Consider the following 7,708-nt stretch of genomic DNA (forward strand, 5'->3'; position numbering starts at 1 on the left):
TTGCCATTGTACTGGATGGGAATCACTCCGGATCCGTGTCCGGAAAATTCACTGCCAGCAATTCACCCCCGGAAAATTCACCGCTAGGAAAATTAGCTAACTGATGACCAACAATGTTTTTTATAATATCAAAGTGATAACAGCAGATGATTTTAAGCATTTTAAAAGAGTCAATTCATCGCGTATCCACTAACTTTATTATCTTTTAATTCTCTGTTATTATTCCTTTTAACGTTTCGTTAGAAGATTCTGAGTAAAATATAGAGTTAATGGAATTATTGAATATACTCTCTTGTGCAACAGCAATTTGTAATTTCTTCCGTATCACCTCAATTTCTTCTAATAAAGTCATTATTAAAACTTTCCGCCATATCTTTAGGATCACTGACTAGGTCACTCACTCACTTATTCACTAGGTCACTCACTTACTCACTCCCTCACTTATTCACTAGGTCACTCACTTACTCACTCACTCCTTTTCACTAGGTCACTCACTTACTCACTCACTCACTTATTCACTAGGTCACTCACTTACTCACTCACTCCTTTTCACTAGGTCACTCACTCACTCACTCACTTATTCACTAGGTCACTCACTTACTCACTCACTCACTTATTCACTAGGTCACTCACTAACCCACTCACTCACTTATTCACTAGGTCACTCACTTACTCACTCACTCACTTATTCACTAGGTCACTCACTTATTCACTAGGTAACTCACTTACTCACACTCACTGGGTTACTCATCCACTCAGTAGCTCACTCATCCACTTACTCACTGGGTCACTCATCCACTCAGTAGCTCACTCACTCACTTACTCACTGGGTCACTCATCCACTCAGTAGCTCACGCACTCACTTACTCACTGGGTCACTCATCCACTCAGTAGCTCACTCACTCACTCACTGGGTCACTCATCCACTCAGTAGCTCACTCACTCACTTACTCACTGGGTCACTCATCCACTCAGTAGCTCACTCACTCACTCACTGGGTCACTCATCCACTCAGTAGCTCACTCACTCACTTACTCACTGGGTCACTCATCCACTCAGTAGCTCACTCACTCACTTACTCACTAGATCACTCATACACTGAGTCACTCATCCACTCAGTAGCTCACTCACTCACTTACTCACTAGATCACTCATACACTGAGTAGCTCACTCACTCACTTACTCACTAGATCACTCATCCACTCAGTAGCTCACTCACGGATTTAGTAGCTCGGTCACTCACTCAGTAGCTCACTCGCTCACTCAAATATTCACTCACTCAATCACTCACTCACTCAAATACTCACTCACTCAATCGCTCACTCTCTCGTTGTACGTTTCATAAAAACCAAGAATAAAATCATAAAAAATCAATGAATACAACAAGAAATTATTTATTTATTTTTCTTCGAAATATCTTCCCCATAGATGATGTGCAACGTCCTATCGTTCAATCGACTTTTAAAATCAAATAGAAAAGGATTTTTCTGGAAGCTATCTAAGTTAATTCTACACTGTTAAAATAACTGATGCAGTAATTCTCAGTAATTCGCTTATACATACCCCCTTGGTGATTCGAGAAATTTATGTTATAATCAGGGCCGGGAACAGATTAAAATTTTTAACTGGTTAATCAAAAAATTTCAATCGATTGAACGACTGATTATCGAATTTTAATCGAATATTTTCGATTGATATTACTTTAAAAACAAACTTATTAGACAACTTTTTTTAAAAAAATTGATGCTACAAAAATATATTTTATTCATTTCGCTCACCTATTCGCTAGATGTAAGCAAATATTAGAATTGATTGAGAAATTAAGGCTGCATACTTAAAGTAATGCTGAACATTTTTGTCATATCTTAAAATTTCTTCACTTTCTCCCACGGGGAGCTTCTCCTTCAACATCTGAAACAGTCAAAAATCACATAGTGCAAGATCCGGACTGTGAGGGGGTTGTGGCACGATCTTAACATTGCATTCACTTATTACTAGAGCCCGGATTATATGCACTAAAAAGGTGGCAAAATAAACTCTAAAAATATGCAAATATGCACTTAAAAATGAAAAAATATACACTTATAAATGAAAAAATATACACTTATAAATGAAAAAATATACACTTATAAATGCAAAAATATGCACTTATAAATGCAAAAAGTATGCACTTAAAATACAAAATATGCACTTAAAATACAAAATATGCACTTAAAATACAAAATATGCACTTAAAATACAAAATATGCACTTAAAATACAAAATATGCACTTAAAATACAAAATATGCATTGAAAATTCTCAGATTCGCATTGAACCCACAGAATATGCATTAGAAACCTTGAAAAAGTCAAAAATACCGGAATTTGTATAAAAAATGAGAACATATGCATTAAAAAATCACCATGCAAAAAAAAAAGCAAATGTGTTTTTAAAATGCATCTTTTCTATTTCTTAGGGCATATGTATTGCCCTACGAAAAATATCCCCTCATATATATACATATATAATATATATATATATATATATACCCCACATATGTGCAAATAACTTCTACATATTTTTTATTTAGGCATTTTTTAATTTTCAGTTTGTTGTAGCTGCTCAATAACGAAAATAGCAGTAACAAAAGAATTTCAATACTATTTTCTAAAAAACATTCAACACTTTGCCATATCTCTAGAGATAGCCTTACAATAAAATGGTTAATATTCATAAAATACTTTATAAATATGTATTAATTCACTAAATTTCGAAATATATCGAATATATATCGAAATATATATAGTTTTTAGTTTTTAGTCTTTAGTTTTTGTAATTGCATTTTTTAATTTGGGGTAGCTGTATTTTAGAAATATATGACATCCACATTTGTTACGGGCATCTTTTTCTGGGCCACTTCGTTGGGTATTGTGCCTGTTGTGGCCTTGTATTTGTATAAATACAAATGTCAATTTAAAAAGAAATAGGATATTTATTCATAAAAAAAAATATAATGCTTATTTTACTTAAACTATGAGTCAAAACATTTTTAGGGCATAAAGATGATTAAGTTAAGAATAAATGTGTGATTAAGGACAAAGGTTCAACTTATTGATACCATTAACGTATATTCCAATCAATAAACCGATTAAGTAACCTGATTATTAATGAGTTATATTCGTCAGAGATCTATCACTTATGTAAAAAATACTTTCCACGTTCTCACGTTTTTTCTTGATAGATCTATGACATCACCACATAGTTCACAATAGTTCTCCAAATGCCAAGATTATGAACATCAACTAAATATAGTCATTTCAAGGAAACTACATTCGGAATAATCGAGAAGTTAGAAAATGGATTCAGGAAAAAAAAAAGGGGGGATTTCTCTTGCGTGATAATCATAACCTGATTAAGTGAACCAATTCTCTCAGTTACGTTTCTGGCATTACGTCCCCTCGTTAATGATCACTTTAACTTCCGACATAAACTATTTTTGAATTCTGGTAAAAGAGGAGAATGTCCAAAAACCGTTATTGTTACTGAAGAATAATCAAACCACGGATGAAAGCTATGGATCCGGTAATCAGTTTTCACCAAAATAGGTGTTCAAAGTGATTCAAGGTATATTAAAACACCGGGGATTTTTTTTTAAACCCTAGGACGCTCAAGTTTAAGAGTGAACGGAGAATAACGTGTGTTACTTTATTTTATTTTTAATAATGATCGCGGCTACCCCGTGGCCTTTTGGAATCGCCGAACCATGCACTGCTAATAATATCTTCAATGAGAATCCACTGGGAGCAATTTGGGTAATGGTACTGGCGTGAATTGAAAATTGCCGCTCATACGTACACATACACACACACACACTTACACACGTGCTCAGACATTGGCGAGGGCCATCAAACTGCTCGAAGCAGAACATTGGAAAGGGCCAGACTTATTCTTTTTGCGGATTTTTAATTACCTTTATAGCTGACGCGCGGAGTAACGCCAATATGAATTACCAAGGCCGCAAAGTTTTATGTAGTTTGTTCCTCCCTTGCGGAACAACTATTTTTAAGCTTCAAACATAGTAACTTGGGCGAAGAGAGTGTTTTCCGTTATTTTTTTTTAACGTCGTTTATGCATAATCATATCAATGACGTCATTCTGCACTTTGAATAATACCTCCCTGAGAGAAAGAGATATATATCCGCGCGTCCTTGATTATTACAGCAAATAATTCGTGCATTGAAAAAAGGTGTTGGATAGGGAAGAATATTTATCTCTAACTATCCTAATGTCCGTCACATGTCAAAATCACCCTGTTATTACTTTGACATTGGTTATGCCGTAATGACGACTAAGTGGAGTGCTCACGCAGTATTATATAAGGTGTAAAACGGAAATAGTTGCTCCTGGAGCCATCAGAATTCCGTAAACTGACATTCAAGTGTTATAAATGGAGATTTTTTCTGTCATATAAAATTGATTGATTACAACTTTTTATTGCTTTTTCCTTCATTTTGGGGTGTTTCCGAGAAGTCTGGGAAATTTTCAAGTTCTGAAACTTATAAAAGAAGGTTACGACTTTACCTCTGTGTGTTTTCTCTCTCTCTGACTTGAAAGTACTCTCTATTTTTTTCCCGTAATTTCAGCTATACAGTATTTAGAAAATGTGTTGGAAGCTCACTTTGTATAATTTAAATCAGGGATCTTCAACATTTTATGCATTTCGGGCAAAAATTTAATTTTAATTGAAAGTATGTTTCTACAACCAACGGTTCATAATTTATTTAGGTTGAAACGCACTTAAATTTTCACTCTGTATGTCATTCAATGTAAAAGACTACGTGGTTAAAGCTTCCCCGTCTATAGAGTTATATCCGAATGAATAGACTGCATACCGAAATTCATCATCGCTATCTATTCAAAGCTATACTCGGATGACTTTTGATTTCTCTGGTAGTATAACCATGCCAAATACGACTTCTATTTATGAAAAAGAGTATTCTTCCGTGCATATCTCAATTTCCATCCGTGTCCATTTCAAAAAAAAATAAAGATAACAACGCATTGGTTTCTATCAATTGTTTAATATTCGGGAATAGCCCGAGTTTCAATCACTTTCATTTATATCAAAACCTTGTTGGTGTCGTTCACGTTCCGCGCAATGATTTTACAATCAATACATACCATTCAACTAATAAAGAATTCAAATCGGTTCACGGAAGACGAATTCTCTGCAAGGACTACCGGAATCACAGAAGGTCAATAACCGTTCTTTGCTGGTCGTGATTGACCTGTACATAATATCTAATAGAAATACAGTGAAAGTTCGTTATAACGAGAATCTCGCTATCACGAGCAATTGGCAATTGATTGCCAAAAAATAATGTGAAAAGTACAAAAAATATTCGCGTATAGCAAGTTATTTATATGAATGAAAATCGGAACACATTCGCTATAACGACAACGGAAATTCTCGAAAAGCGTGTTTTCCTTTCTCCTTCCTTCAAGTATTATACACACATAATGAACCCGAAAGAGTAGCTTTTTTTTCATCTCTGCATCCTATTCCTAGACATTTATAAATGAGGCATGTCGGTACCTTCCAACAGAAAAGAAGAATACATGCTGTATCCTAACCAGGGCCGCAACTGGGGGTTGCTAGCGGGTCTGGTGCCCCGGGTGCCGGACTAGAGGGGGGGGGGAGCAAATTTCACTCTTTAACCTCTCTTTCAACATTATGAGAGGGCGCCAAAATGCGTACTTGCCCTGGCTGACCAAACATCTAGTTACGGCCCTGATCCTACATTATTGTTATCTATATAGGAGGTGGAAATTTTTTTTTTATAAGTCCGTAGGTTTGTTGGGTGGGCAGGTGATGCAGGACATCTGGTTTTGACGTCGTTGTAAACCCACATTATATATCCACGTTATATTTCTCGAAAAGACTTTCCCTCCTCTCCCCCACCTTCTTGGAATCTTCTAAAAGTGGACATAGGACTTGGCTGTAATATTATTCAGGGCGTTATCTGGACACAGTGCAAACAGGTCTTAAGCATTTCCTCCGTTGTAAGTTGATTGTCGCTGCCAGGTCTTGCAGCGTGTTTTTTTTTTTTTTTTTTTTTTTTTTTCAGGCTAAAATTGAAATAGTTTAGACTTTTTCCTTTTTTTGGTAGCGAAAGAAAAAGCAAGTGTTCATAGAGCCAATCGAAACAAAACTTCAGATTTTATGCAAATGTGAGAAAAAATAATGAAACAAAAAGTGAAGTCGCGAAAGAATTCGGTCTTCCATCGTCTCAACATCGTTTTTCTTGTTACACAATCAGCATATTTTTTCCATTAGGAGTTAACTTTGGATGCATATTTCCGCAAATGGAGTTTAATGCAAAAAAAAAAGTAGATTTATCTCATCATCATTAAGTCATACATCAGTCCTAAGACTCGTACGCCCCCATGTTGATCAGCCGCCATTCATCTCTGTCTTGGGCTTTGTTCTTTAGTTGGTTATAGCTGGTGCATTCTGTGTCATTCAGTAGCGTTGAGATTCGGGTGATCCTGGGCCTTTTCCCTTCTATCCTGCCTTCCATCACATCTCGTAGCAATCCGCCGTGACGGAAAACATTTCCCAACCAGTCTAGGGGTCTGTATTTAATCCTTTTCAGGATTTGATTACTCTCTCCAACCTGTGTTAGTACTTGTGAATTTGACCTTTTCAGTAACCAGCTTATGCGCTCCATGCGCCTCCAGCACCACATTTCCAACGCTTCCAATCGTTTCGCATCTCTCTTGTTGTGGTTCATGTCTCTGATCCGTGTATTGCGGTGGACCACACACATACCTTAATCAGGCGTTTTCGTAGTTTTTGCCCCATTTTCTTTTTGTTCCTACAGTACAAAAAACTAAAATTCGTTTATTACGAAAAGTCCGTTATAACGGCAATCTCCCTCTGATTGTAAACTGCCATTTTAACGGACTTTTACTGTCCAGTAAGACCTGGTTATAAAATTTGCCACTTACAACGTCACTTCACTTATAACGTCAGTTTTTGAAAGTCCCTACCAGCATAGATAGCATGTTTGTTTTGCTTATTATCAAGTCATCCGCCTATGAAATCACTTTTATTCGGTCACCGGGAGTGACGTTATGCCAAATTATGACTGCTTTTTTTTAAACATATATTCATTATTTCGTTTTTCATGGAATTCGACTCCCAAAATAAAAAATTGATAATTCAAAGAAAATTTTCATCTTTGATTTTTCCATATTCGATTCCATTATCGGGGCACGTGTATGACAATTTCGAGTGTTCTTAAAATAGCTAAAAGACTTCGAAGTTGAGTAAAGCAAAAACGATCATCGGTATTCGTTCACTGTATTTTGATGGGGAGGGGCAGTAAGTTTTAAATGTACTATTATATATCATTGCTATTCAGCAGCCCCAAAGCTATAATAGCATATGAAGAGCAGAATGAGCTCGTCCGTCAGATGCGATTCTTTCTTTCTTTTGTAGCAGTTTTCAAATTCGAATATCTAAGTGAATATTCAATGGATTAATATATGGAACGTTTATATGGATTTTTCTCCTTGTGCTCAAAAGAGGCAGGGGCAACAAATTTCTCTAACTGGGTTTCTTAGGACAGAATGTCCATACAAAAAAATAATTTTTATTTTTCAATAACTGTTCAACCCCTTCGAAATATTAACGACGCATCTACATAAGTTCTTCACGTTAT

Source organism: Pholcus phalangioides, unplaced genomic scaffold, assembly GCF_987345545.1.
Source record: "Pholcus phalangioides strain wild (caught in Gottingen) unplaced genomic scaffold, Ppha-v1.0 ptg000015l_1, whole genome shotgun sequence".
Lineage (NCBI taxonomy): Eukaryota > Metazoa > Arthropoda > Arachnida > Araneae > Pholcidae > Pholcus > Pholcus phalangioides.